This window comes from Cervus elaphus, chromosome 21 (assembly GCF_910594005.1).
Source record: "Cervus elaphus chromosome 21, mCerEla1.1, whole genome shotgun sequence".
NCBI classification, from domain to species: domain Eukaryota; kingdom Metazoa; phylum Chordata; class Mammalia; order Artiodactyla; family Cervidae; genus Cervus; species Cervus elaphus.
The window spans coordinates 71,190,224-71,202,510 of record NC_057835.1 but is presented as its reverse complement, the minus strand read 5'-3'; the positions used below and the strand labels follow the sequence as shown (position 1 = coordinate 71,202,510).

Sequence of the window (12,287 nt, the reverse complement as noted above, 5' to 3'; positions counted from 1 at the left end):
GTTTTTTATAATTGAAACCTTTACAAAAAAAAAAAAAGCTAGCATTTAGTGAATATTTACCAAGTTATGTACTTTGGATGACTTATTTCCTTTAGCTTCACAATGTTCCCATAAGACAGGACCTGTTGTCATCCTACAGGGCAGGAAACAGCTCAGCGAGGCTGAGGAAGGAGCATCAGTGTGATCACAGAGACCAAACACGTCACCCTCCACGTGAGGAAGGCGCGCTCATCCTGAGTTTAACGTTCCTTAAGGGCACAAGTCTACCCTTCCGATTTCTCTGTCTCTCACTCAGAAACACAAGTCCTATGTTTTAAAATAATTAAAATGCAGTAAGAAATCACTGATTCAGAATATCATGGATGAGAGAACTCAATGTCGGTCTTACAGAATATTGTAAGAGAAATCAGGTTTTATTTGTGTCGCATACACAATACCCATGGACAGCTTGATCTGTTACATATGCAGAAGTGAAAAGCTCAGCTTGAGTGTACAAGAGTTTAAACCTCAACCACTGGGTGAGTATCAGCTTTTGCTAACAACATTTCTTGTACCTAAATAAACATTCTTGTTTGTTCTCACAAGTAACAAATAGATAGACTGATATTCCCCTAACAAACTTCAGTACCTCTTTTCTTGTTTAATCATTGAAGAGAGCACAGAACAGCTAGACCCTGCTAAATTCGACACCAGGGATTTCTGAAGGAATACCGCCTTATGCCAACAAATAAATCTGTATATTTCTACCCGTGTAAACTAACAGCCATAAAGGCACCTGTCAACCTTCAAAGAAAGGAGCACAATGGTGCTCAGCTTTCCTCCTGAGCAGAGTCACCTCTCTTGACCTGAAAGAAAAGTGGGAGCCCACCCTCCTTTCCAGAGAGTTCCTTTGACAAAGAAACAGGAAGTCAAGTTGTTGTCGGAGTATATTTTGCCTTTTATAAAAGAAGGGAGAAGGTATTGGATATGCAATCTTCATCTTGAACGACAGCAATGATTTTTCCCAGGGGACATCTTAGCAAGTCTCAAAGGATACCACAACCCCTTCTCACCAAAGATATATGTGAAACATCAGACATGCTTTAAAATGCTTCATTTAAAAAAAGCAAAAGTCAAGTGTTTTCTCATTATCTCATATTTTGGGACCCTACTTCTTTGGCATAGAATTAGTTTCTCCCTTGCACAATGGTAGATGTAGTTACTGCAACATTACTGTTGGTTTCTTTCCCTAGAGATTGAAAGAGCAACTTCTCAGTCTGACCTGAATCACCTACTTGAAAGGTAGAGTTAACATCTTTTCTCATGGAAAGTAGAGTTAACATTCATTAAATGTCTATTGTGTGCCAAACATTGTACTGAGTTCTTGACATGCTGATCTAATTTTTAACTTATTCTCACGACTACTTGGTGAGGCAGGTGTCTCCATTCTGTAGGTGAGAAATTTAAGGTACAGGGAGCTTAAGCAATCTGCTCGGTGTCCACTGGCTGGTAAATGATGAAACTGGCCTAACCCATCTGCCCAGCCCTGAAGACTCATAAACTATATACTCTATAGTCCATGATAAACTCTCACTCAGCAAGACTCATTTCATTTCCTGGTGAGGGCTGAATGCCATTCATTTTCCATGTCATCGAAACATATGCTTTCTTCTTCTTTCAAATTATTCCTCTCTTGCTATCTGAGTTTTTGAAGAAACAGAAAGACAAGAAAATATTAGAGAATGCATTGTCCGTCTGCTGCTTGGCGTCTGCCAGCCCAGAGGGCATCTGTTTCAAAGTCACTCACAATGAAGAAAAAACTGGGACATAGACAGGCACTGCACCTTTGAAGACACTAACAAGCTGTATATGTCTTGACATCTCAAAATAATCACTCGTTAGTTAATGTTACATCCACCGATGTGGCCGAAAGCAGGACCAGAATCTGACCGATACACGCACCAACCTTGCTTTCCCAATTGGGAAGTCAGATCTGTCTCTCTGTTTTCAATTCCTGTTCCACTACTTTTAACAAAGGACTTTTTTTCCTCCTACACAGTTCCCTTTCTCTGCTCTGTCCCAGGCAGTCCTATGAATCCTAAATTGAATCTCGCTCTCTAAGAAGTAAATAAAATGCACAGTTTTTAAAGACCACCTCTGAGAGATGACACTTTGTGAAAATGAGATTCTGGCCCTGATTTCTAGAGTATGAGAGTCCCAGGGGCTCTCAGGGCTGGGCACTTTTTTATATTTTAATTACAAAGAATGGGGGTAATCCACATGTAAATATCCAAAGTATCATGTTTTCCTTTAACTCTACTACCAAGCTTGATTTAACCCAAACCACTCATGAAATGGATTTATAGAAGATATAGACTAATAAAAAGAACTTGCAAAAGAAATTATGCTCCAGAAGCATAACTTATTACACTAGGAATAAACTTTCCTTCCCAGCAAATGCTACCCAGCACCCCTCAAGGAATATTTTTGTCCAGCAACTTAAGTAAGCCCCTTCGCCATCTATTGTGTTCTTCTTAAAGAAATACATTATCATCATAGTTAAGACATACCGAAGCTTACCTTTTTGTAAGTAACAAAAGTGGTGGTGAAAGGTTATTTTCTTCCATCAGCTGCTGGGACCCTTGCTGGGACTCAAGTATCTTCCCCAGAGGCCACACCCAGTGCATGGCTCTGGTTCCCCAGCCTCTCCCTTCCCCTTCAGTCAAACATTAACCATCGACTGGTTTTATTGATTTTCATCAGATGTCATAAATGGAATCATAATCCAGGAAAGAAATGTGTTTGTACCAAAAGCAGTTTGTTCACATCTAATATGTCTCAGAACAAGTTTCTGAATTTCAGAATGTAGGTTAAATAAAATAGAAGACAAGGAGAAGTTAGCATGGAATAACTTTCTGTGTATTCAACTGTCTGGAGAGTGTGAGTTCCCTGACATCTCTGAATTTCATCCATATTTTGCTCTCCCAACCCTTGTGCGTTTAGTCGCTCAGTCGTGTCCAACTCTTGGCGACTCCGTGGACTGTAGCCCCCTAGGCTCCTCTGTCCATGGGATTTCCCAGGCAAGAATACTGGAGGGGGTTGCCATTTCCTTGTCCAAGGGATCTTCCTGACTCAAGAATTGAACCCGCATCTCCTGTGTCTCCTGCATTGTAGGTAGATTCTTTACCCAATGAACCAGAGAGGAAGTCCTCTTTCCCACCACCTGGCACAGAAGAATAATTGACAGATATTTGTGTAGATTCCAACTTAAACACAGACGAGTACAGGGTGTCATGTCTGAGCAGTGACTCAGTTCTCTGATAACCAGGCACAAGAGACGGGGGAAATGATTCAGACGGTGCAACCCAGGATGCAATCTGACAGCACCTGCTTCTGAAGCCCAAAGGTCCTCTTCAAAATCTGCATGAGACAGCCAGCAGTAGCCTCCCCAAAAACACAAACCAAGTCCTTTTTCTCACCTCTCTGAGAATGGACTTATTAAGAACAAGTTATCACTTTTTCCACTCAAAATGAGGTTTCCAATTAAACAATAAAAGCCTATTACCCAGATTTCTTAAGTCAAGGGCTCTTTTTGATGGATTCCTCATTCCCACCCCTCAGTCACTCTGGAAACCTACACTAAAGATGTGAATCAAGGTCACTTTTATGTCAAATGTGATAGTCGTTCTGATGTGCATTTCTGGGCTTCTCCTGGGCTGCACTGTGTTCTCCATCGGTCTCTAGTGTGTATCTAGCACAACCAAAGCACAAGAGCATAGGCCACTGTCTAGACGGGCTTCTTCCTTCTCGATCCCCTTGAGAAGACTAAGCCTCACTTGTCTTGGGGACCCTGAGGTGAAACCATCTGGTTGTGGGCCAGCTGTCCACATGCTCGGTGGACCAGCAGGCCCAGCAAGGATCCTCTTCCTCTGTCTCACAACATAGCTACATTTAGAAAAATGAGGTCAGTGAGGCCAAGCAACTCTCACATTCTTAACACCTCTGTCCTCCCGTGAACCAAATAAAATAACCTTGTTCCACAGATCAAAGAACTTTCACTTGTATGTTTTACTTCCTGAATCAATGGCAAGAATCTCAAGGTATTGCTCTGAGTTTGCTTCTTCTTCAGAAACTTGTGGTCCTTTTTAATAATTCATGCAAAAAGTACGTTTAAATCTATAAGCTTTGCTTCAAAAGAACGTGTATATATATACCACTTTTAATCACTGTTTCTTAGCAATGATCAAAATTACAGAATCAGGACTCCAGCCTTGATCTGATTCAAAGCCTAACCTATTCACCACCACAGCTGTTGAATCTGCCAGATTGTTTTTCTTCTGGTTCCATTTAGGAAGAAATCCATTTGTGTGACCCCGTTCCTGATGGGAGATAGCCAGGTTCCTAAAGTGGGCTTCCCTTTATATATTTTATGTTCTAGGTCCCTAGATTCTCAAGTCAGAGAATTAGATTGATTAAACTCTAAAAAGGCCAAAACCACCCATCAGAGAAATTAGCAGGTAATTACATCTCTGTATTATAAAGGCTCTGTGCTTGCCATGATAATAGGTTAGCATAGTTTTCAGAGCTGTGTGTTCACCATTCATACATTAAATTTATAAGTTATAAAATTTATAAGTTATAAAATTATCTGGGTTTACAACTATAGATTAAAATTATCTGGATTTATAATTCTAGATTAAATTCTGCCCTGTGTTTCAGGGTGAACACCTTTGCATTTTAGGAACCCATTCTTATGTAAAAATGAGGCATTTCCAGTTCAATAGTTTAACACTGACAGTAATAATAAGGAAATTTTAATCGATAAAGATTACAAATTCCTTTTATCAGAGCAAAGTAGATATAAATTGTTTATATGATGGAAACAAGTGAACAATTGGAAAAGTTTGGACAAATACTTCTGACTAACAGCTTCATGGTATTAGAACATGTTAACAATTAATATTAATAGTGTTTTAACCATTCCTCCAACATTAGCCATAGAAAATATATAAGCAGTGTTTGATTTATAGACTGTGCCAGTTAGCTAGTTAGCAAGTAATAAAGTTTGGATAGCCTCCCAGACAAAAGCTTGAAGAAAATTTGAAATGATCCTTAACTTTCAAAGAATGTTACATTTCCAATATTCTTTTTATTTAAAGCTCAAAGTAAATGTATAAATGCGAAGTTTGTCCATTTTTCATTCACTTGCACTTTATCTTGGGCTTTATTTGCATTACATATCATGTATTTTAAGAACATTTTATCATGCATCTATCAACTAGAGCCTCATCTAACAGGAGTTATATAATACATATCTATAACAATACTTTTAATTACTTAATATCTGTCTTACTCATGTTACTGATGGCAGAAACTGTCTTCCATTCAGTTAAGTTCAGTCGCTCAGTTGTGTCCAACTCTTTGCGACCCCATGAATCGCAGCATGCCAGGCCTCCCTGTTCATCACCAACTCCCGGAGTTTACCCAAACTCATGCCAATCAAGTCAGTGATGCCATCCAGCCATCTCATCCTCTGCCGTCCCCTTCTCCTCCTGCCCCCAATCCCTCCCAGCATCAGGGTCTTTTCCAATGAGTCAACTCTTCACATGAGGTGACCACAGTACTGGAGTTTCAGCTTCAGCTTCAGTCCTTCCAATGAACACCTAGGACTGATCTTCTTTAGGATGGACTGGTTGGATCTCCTTGCAGTCCAAGGGACTCTCAAGAGTCTTCTCCAACACCACAGTTCAAAAGCATCAATTTTTTGGCGCTCAGCTTTCTTCACAGTCCAACTCTCACATCCATACATGACCACTGGAAAAACCATAGCCTTGACCAGACGGACCTTTGTTGGCAAAGTAATGTCTCTGCTTTTTAATATGCTATCTAGGTTGGTCATAACTTTCCTTCCAAGGAGTAAGCGTCTTTTAATTTCATGGCTGCAATCACTATCTGCAGTGATTTTGGAGCCTCCAAAAATGAAGTCTGACACTGTTTCCACTGTTTCCCCATCTATTTCCCATGAGGTGATGGGGACCAGATGACATGATCTTAGTTTTCTGAATGTTAAGCTTTAAGCCAACTTTTTCACTCTCCTCTTTCACTTTCATCAAGAGACTTTTTAGTTCCTCTTCATTTTCTGCCATAAGGGTGGTGTCACCTGCATATCTGAGGTTATTGATATTTCTCCTGGCAATCTTGATTCCAGCCTGTGCTTCATCCAGCCCAGCCTTTATCATGAGGTACTCTGCATGTAAGTTAAATAAGCAGGGTGACAATATACAGCCTTGATGTACTCCTTTTCCTATTTGGAACCAGTCTGTTGTTCCATGTCCAGTTTTAACTGTTGCTTCCTGACCTGCATACAGGTTTCTCAAGAGGCAGGTCAGGTGGTCTGGTATTCCCAGCTCTTTAGAATTTTCCACAGTTTATTGTGATCCACACAGTCAAAGGCTTTGGCATAGTCAATAAAGCAGAAATAGATGTTTTTCTGGAACTCTCTTGCTTTTTTGATGATCCAGCAGATGTTGGCAATTTGATCTTTGGTTCCTCTGCCTTTTCTAAAACCATCTTGAACGTCTGGAAGTTTTCGGTTCACATATTGCCAAAGCCTGGCTTTGAGAATTTTGAGCGTTACTTTACTAGCATGTGAGATGAGTGCAATTGTGTGACAGTTTGAGCATTCTTTGGCATTGCCTTTCTTTGGGATTGGAATGAAACCTGACCATTTCCAGTCCTGTGGCCACTGCTGAGTTTTCCAAATTTGCTGGCATATTGAGTGCAGCACTCTCACAGCATCATCTTTCAGGATTTGAAATAGCTCAACTGGAATTCCATCACCTCCACTAGCTTTGTTCGTAGTGATGCTTCCTAAGGCCCACTTGACTTCACATTCCAGGATGTCTGGCTCTAGGTCAATGATCACACCATCATGATTATCTGGGCCATGAAGATCTTTTTTGTACAGTTCTTCTGTGTATTCTTGCCACCTCTTCCTAATATCTTCTGCTTCTGTTAGGTCCGTACCATTTCTGTCCTTTATCGAACCCATCTTTGCATGAAATGTTCCCTTGGTATCTCAGATTTTCTTGAAGAGATCTCTAGTCTTTCCCATTCTGTTGTTTTCCTCTATTTCTTTGCACTGATCACTGAGGAAGACTTTCTTATCTCTCCTGGCTATTCTTTGGAACTCTGCATCAAATGGGAGTATCTTTCCTTTTCTCCTTTGCTTTTCACTTCTCTTCTTTTCACAGCTATTGTAAGGCCTCCTCAGACAACCATTTTGCCTTTTTGTATTTCTTTTCCATGGGGATGGTCTTGACCCCTGTCTTCTGTACAATGTCATGAACCTCCATCCATAGTTCATCAGGCACTCTGTCTATCAGATCTAGTCCCTTAAATCTATTTCTCACTTCCACTGTATAGTCATAAGGGATTTGATTTAGGTCATACCTAAATGGTCTAGTGGTTTTCCCTACTTTCTTCAATTTAAATCTGAATTTGGCAATAAGAAGTTCATGATCTGTGCCATAGTCAGCTCCCAGTCTTGTTTTTGCTGACTGTATAGAGCTTCTCCATCTTTGGCTGCAAAGAATATAATCAACTGATTTCGGTGTTGACCATCTGGTGATGTCCATGTGCAGAGTCTTCTCTTGTGTTCTAGGAAGAGGGGGTTTGCCATGACCAGTGCGTTCTCTTGGCAAAACTCTATTAGCCTTTGCCCTGCTTCATTCTGTACTCCAAGGCCAAATGTGCCTGTTACTCCAGGTGTTTCTTGACTTCCTACTTTTGCATTCCAGTCCCCTATAATGAAAAGGACATCTTTTTTGGGTGTTAGCTCTAAAAGGTCTTGTAGGTCTTCATAGAACCGTTCAACTTCAGCTTCTTCAGCGTTACTGGTTGGGACATAGGCTTGGATTACCATGATATTGAATGGTTTGCCTTGGAAACAAACAGAGATCTTTCTGTCGTTTTTGAGATTGCATCCAAGTACTGCACTTTGGACTCTTTTGTTGACCATGATGGCTACTCCATTTCTTCTAAGGAATTCCTGCCCACACTAGTAGATATAATGGTCATCTGTCTTCCATTAGCACTGAGTAAATTCTTATTATTTTTTTATTTATTTTTTGACTGAGACGTGCAATTTGCAGGATCTTAGTTCCCAGACCAGGGATTGAACCTGGGCCCTCAGCAGGGGGAGTGCAATGGTCTAACCACTTGCCCACCAGGAAATCCTCAGTAAATACTTTTTAGAATTAAACTCTTTTGAGTTATTTAATTCGATAACTCCAAATAGTCAGGATTGCATGCAGGCTCTACCCAGGCTAATGGGAACCCAGATAAGTGAATGATTTAGGATCTTCTCAAGGCTATATTTTACATCTTCTATTCCATATTTATTTAGTGGGATGACACGAAACTAATTTTCTGCTAGTGAATGTTTTAGACCAAAGCAGAATTTTCTCTAATTCCTTTCATTGGCCAAGGCAGTGTCCATTTTCTGATAATAGTAAGCAACATACCCCCCACTCTTACATTGCCCTTACTCTTGTCCTTGAGTTTGTTTGGGTTTTTTATTGTTTTTCCTGTTATTGTTTTGGGCAATTCCCCAAACCAGAACACTTTAAGGAATTATTAAGTGATTTAAGACTTAGAAATTAAAATAAAACAATAATGCCAAAAACACTGAACCATACATAATGAAGTTTCAAAATCTTAGCTATGACCTGTGCTCATCCTAAAAATATTCAAAAAAGACTGAAGCTAATGAAAAGTTTTTTCCCTGTTTTCAATTTTGACAGAAGTGGATCTGGTTTGCAGTTGTTTATTTCAGGAATATTTTAACTCCATCTACAGAGGGTTGCTCCAGGCAATTGCCTAGTAGGCAATTGGTCCTAATAGGCAATAGGTCCTTAATCTGGCTCCAGTTACCCCTATCAGGAAACTGCTCGAGAACCCTATGACTGGAATGGTTAGTAAGTATCCACATCAGACATATATTGGACAAATGCTTTCTAGAACTTTCTAAATCTGGACAGTTTATTAAAACTTGGCCTCCTATGATGAGATCCTGACTCAGGGGTCACGGATGCATCCCAGGGATCAACATTTTTATAAAGCCCTCTGGATTCCTGATGCAGGTAATCACATGGACCCTTCTCTGAGAAACACAGCTTAGTGATTCTGTGCTCTGTCTGTAAGTAAATATTCTTTAACAAGGTCTGTCCTTGATATTAATTTTCCCCCACCATTTCTGCAGGACCTGTCTCAGACAACACTGTGGTTGAGTTGATGTCATCCATGCAGACTGAATCTGGCAAACACAAAGATGCTTATCTTGCCTCAAACATTTTTTTCACAGTCTACTGAACATTTCATTTGACCTCAAATTTTTTTCTTAATTCCAAGAAATTACAATAATCTTGTTGTCTTTCTGAGTCTTATCTCTGTCTCTCTTACCAGATTTCACCAGCACTGGTCTCGGCTCACATCCAGTTCAATGCTCAGACTATTGCATCTTGTTTCCACCTCCAGTATCCCATGGAAGCTGCACTTGTCAAGGCAATAACAACCCCATTTGATAATCTGAAATGCTGCACCTTACCAGATCTCTCACAACATGTGACACTATCAGTAGCCTTCCCTGAACTGCCCTTTATCCTTGGTTTATTTGCAAATACTCTGTTCTGGTTTCTTTTCTACCTCTCGAGCCAATCTCTGGCAGTCCCATTTGTAGCCTCACCAGACTCCTTGGGTCAATGCCAGGTTATCTCGCCTTGTCACTCATTCTAGGAGGTTGGATCTGTTCCCATCTGTATAGCAAAGTCTCAAGTCTCTCAGCCTAGATCCCTCCCCTGGCCTGGGTTTCAGTCTTTTTACACCAACCAGTTATTTCCAAAGCTCCCTTTAAAGGTCCCCAACACACTACAAACTCAACATATCCAAAATTAACCTCACCATTTCACTCTCTCCCAAACTGACCCTTTTGGGACACTACCCCTTCATGTTAGCTCTGGTAGTCACCAAGCCTTAGCCAGGGTGCTGTGGTTAATTAGTAATTCTTGTCATGGGTACAAATAGGAGGCTGGCAGTGAATATGCCTGGGAATCACAGACCTTGCCTAGGAAGGACTCCGTGAGTTGGACAGGAGGGCTCAGTAAACTCTGGATTCCCTTCTCTACTTATGGGTCTCTCACTAGAAAACAAAACATTGGGATTACCGCTGAAAATGTTGTCCTTAAGAAGTATTTCCTGGAGAAAAATAGTATTTTCAACATATGGTGATGAAATAACTGCATACCCACATGCAAAGAAATGAAGTCAAACTCCTACATCATACCATCCAGAAAAATTAACTCAGAGTGGATTAAAGACCTGAAATTAGGGACTCTATAAAACTCTTAGAAGAAAACAGTGGTAAATCTGGATGTCCTTGGCTTTGGCAATGGTTTCTTAGACATAACAGCAAAAGCACAAACAACAATAGAAAAACAAATTGGACTTCATCAAAATTAAGAACTTGTGCTTCAAAGAACACTCTTAAAAGTGAGGGACTTTTCTGGTGGTCCAGTGGCCAAGGCTCCCCACTGCTAATGCAGGGGGCCCAGGTTCAAGCCCTGGTTAGGGAATCAGATCCCACATGTCACAACTAAGAGTTTGCATGCTGCAACTATAATCAGATTCCACATGCTGCAACATAGACCCAGTGCAGCCAAATAAATAAAAATAATTTTTTTTTAAAGTGGAAAGGCCACCCACAGGATGAAAGCAAATCACATATCCAAGAAAGGAAATATAGCTAGAACACACTTTAAAAAAAACTCTTAGAATTCAAAAATAGCTAGATTAAAATCCAACAGAAATGGATAAAGGATAAGAACAGATATTATTAAAGAAGGTATTCAAAGAGCTAACAAAGACATGAAAAGATGGTCAACATCATTAGGCATAAGCATGATGTAAATCAAAACTGCAGGAAGATAGTACTTTATACCCACTAAGATAGCTATAGCAAAAAGGACATATAATATCAAGTATTGGAGAGGACATAGAGAAATCAGAATCTTTGTATACTCAATAGGAATGTAAATGATAAAGTCACTTTGGAAAAAAAAATCTGGAAATTTCTTCAAAAACTTAAACCATCTGACCTAGCAATGTCATTTTTATGTATGTATCTAAGAAAAAATGACATACGTCCACATAAAAATTGGTACATGAATAGTCATGGCAGCATTATGCATAATAACTAAAAGTAAAAAGAACCAACCAACAAATGGATAAACAAAATGTGGTATATCCAGGTAATAGGGTATTCTTCAACCATAAAAAAAAAAAAATGGAGCACTGGCATATGCTGCAACATAGATGAAGTAAAAGTAGCCAGACAAAAAAGGCCAAACACTGTATGATTCCATTCATGTGAAATGCCCAGAACAGGCAAGTTCATAGAGCTAAAAAGTAGATTAATGGTTGCCTGAGGTCAGGGAGTGGGTGGATGGGGTTAGAAGTTTATGTTAAAGGATATGGGGTTTCTTTTTGTAGTGATGAAAATGTTCTAAAATTCGTTGCAGTGACGGTTGCATGATTCTATAAATATACTAAAAACAACTATTGAGTTCCATACTTTAAATCGGTAAATTTTATGTACATTAATTTTTATCTCAGTAAAACTGTTACCAAAAAAAGGGAAGAAGTAATTGCTACAACCAAACTCACCATGATACAAAATACAAGACACAGGCTTAAACATTTCCAGTTACCCCAAACCAGGAACTTCAGAACAAATTCATTGTGTTCTACTATCACAGATGATTTGAGGGGTTTTAATCATGTTAGTCTCACCTAAATATATTTGCTTTGCTTATTTTACTTATTATTTGATCTCATCTTTTATGTTTTACTTTTAAAAATGTCTATAAAAACACTTCCATTCTTGAAAGTTCTCTGCCCTGAGCAAAGAAGGAAGGAAAAGAGGACCTGGTTACCACAGGCCTTTCCGTCTCTCTCTTAGCATTTCAGGTCAGTCAGTACAGAACTAGAGAAACTCTGAATTCACTGCCCCCCAAAAAAGGAAGTCTATTTTCTTTCGACGTGACCAAATCTAGTAACTCGGAAAACAAAAGAGAAATTTTTTTCTTCCTTTGGTCTTCCAGCTCAGGGTAATACTAAGCCTAGTGTCACGTACACACACAGTAATAACGCAGGAGAATTTCTGGAAAAGCTCTGTCATCTTAAGCCTGAAATTCTCCAGTTGCTACATGAGAAAATCCAGGAATGAAATCTTACACCTGAGATTCACTTTG

General features: G+C 39.6%; 1 protein-coding gene across 5 annotated transcripts in view; it reads right to left on the bottom strand.

The window, feature by feature from the left end:
• Positions 1-12,287, bottom strand: part of CDH17 (cadherin 17) — an 86,552-nt gene that overhangs the window by 73,058 nt on the left and 1,207 nt on the right. Inside the window, exon 1 of one of the 5 annotated variants that reach the window (XM_043880459.1) lies at positions 2,560-2,607. The exons of 3 other annotated variants lie outside the window; for them this stretch is intronic. The gene's annotated coding sequence lies outside the window, so the exon portion shown is untranslated. Of the gene's footprint in view, positions 1-1,573; positions 1,680-2,559; positions 2,608-12,287 lie in introns of those variants that run through there. One more of the 5 variants, XM_043880456.1, reaches the window with a different exon arrangement.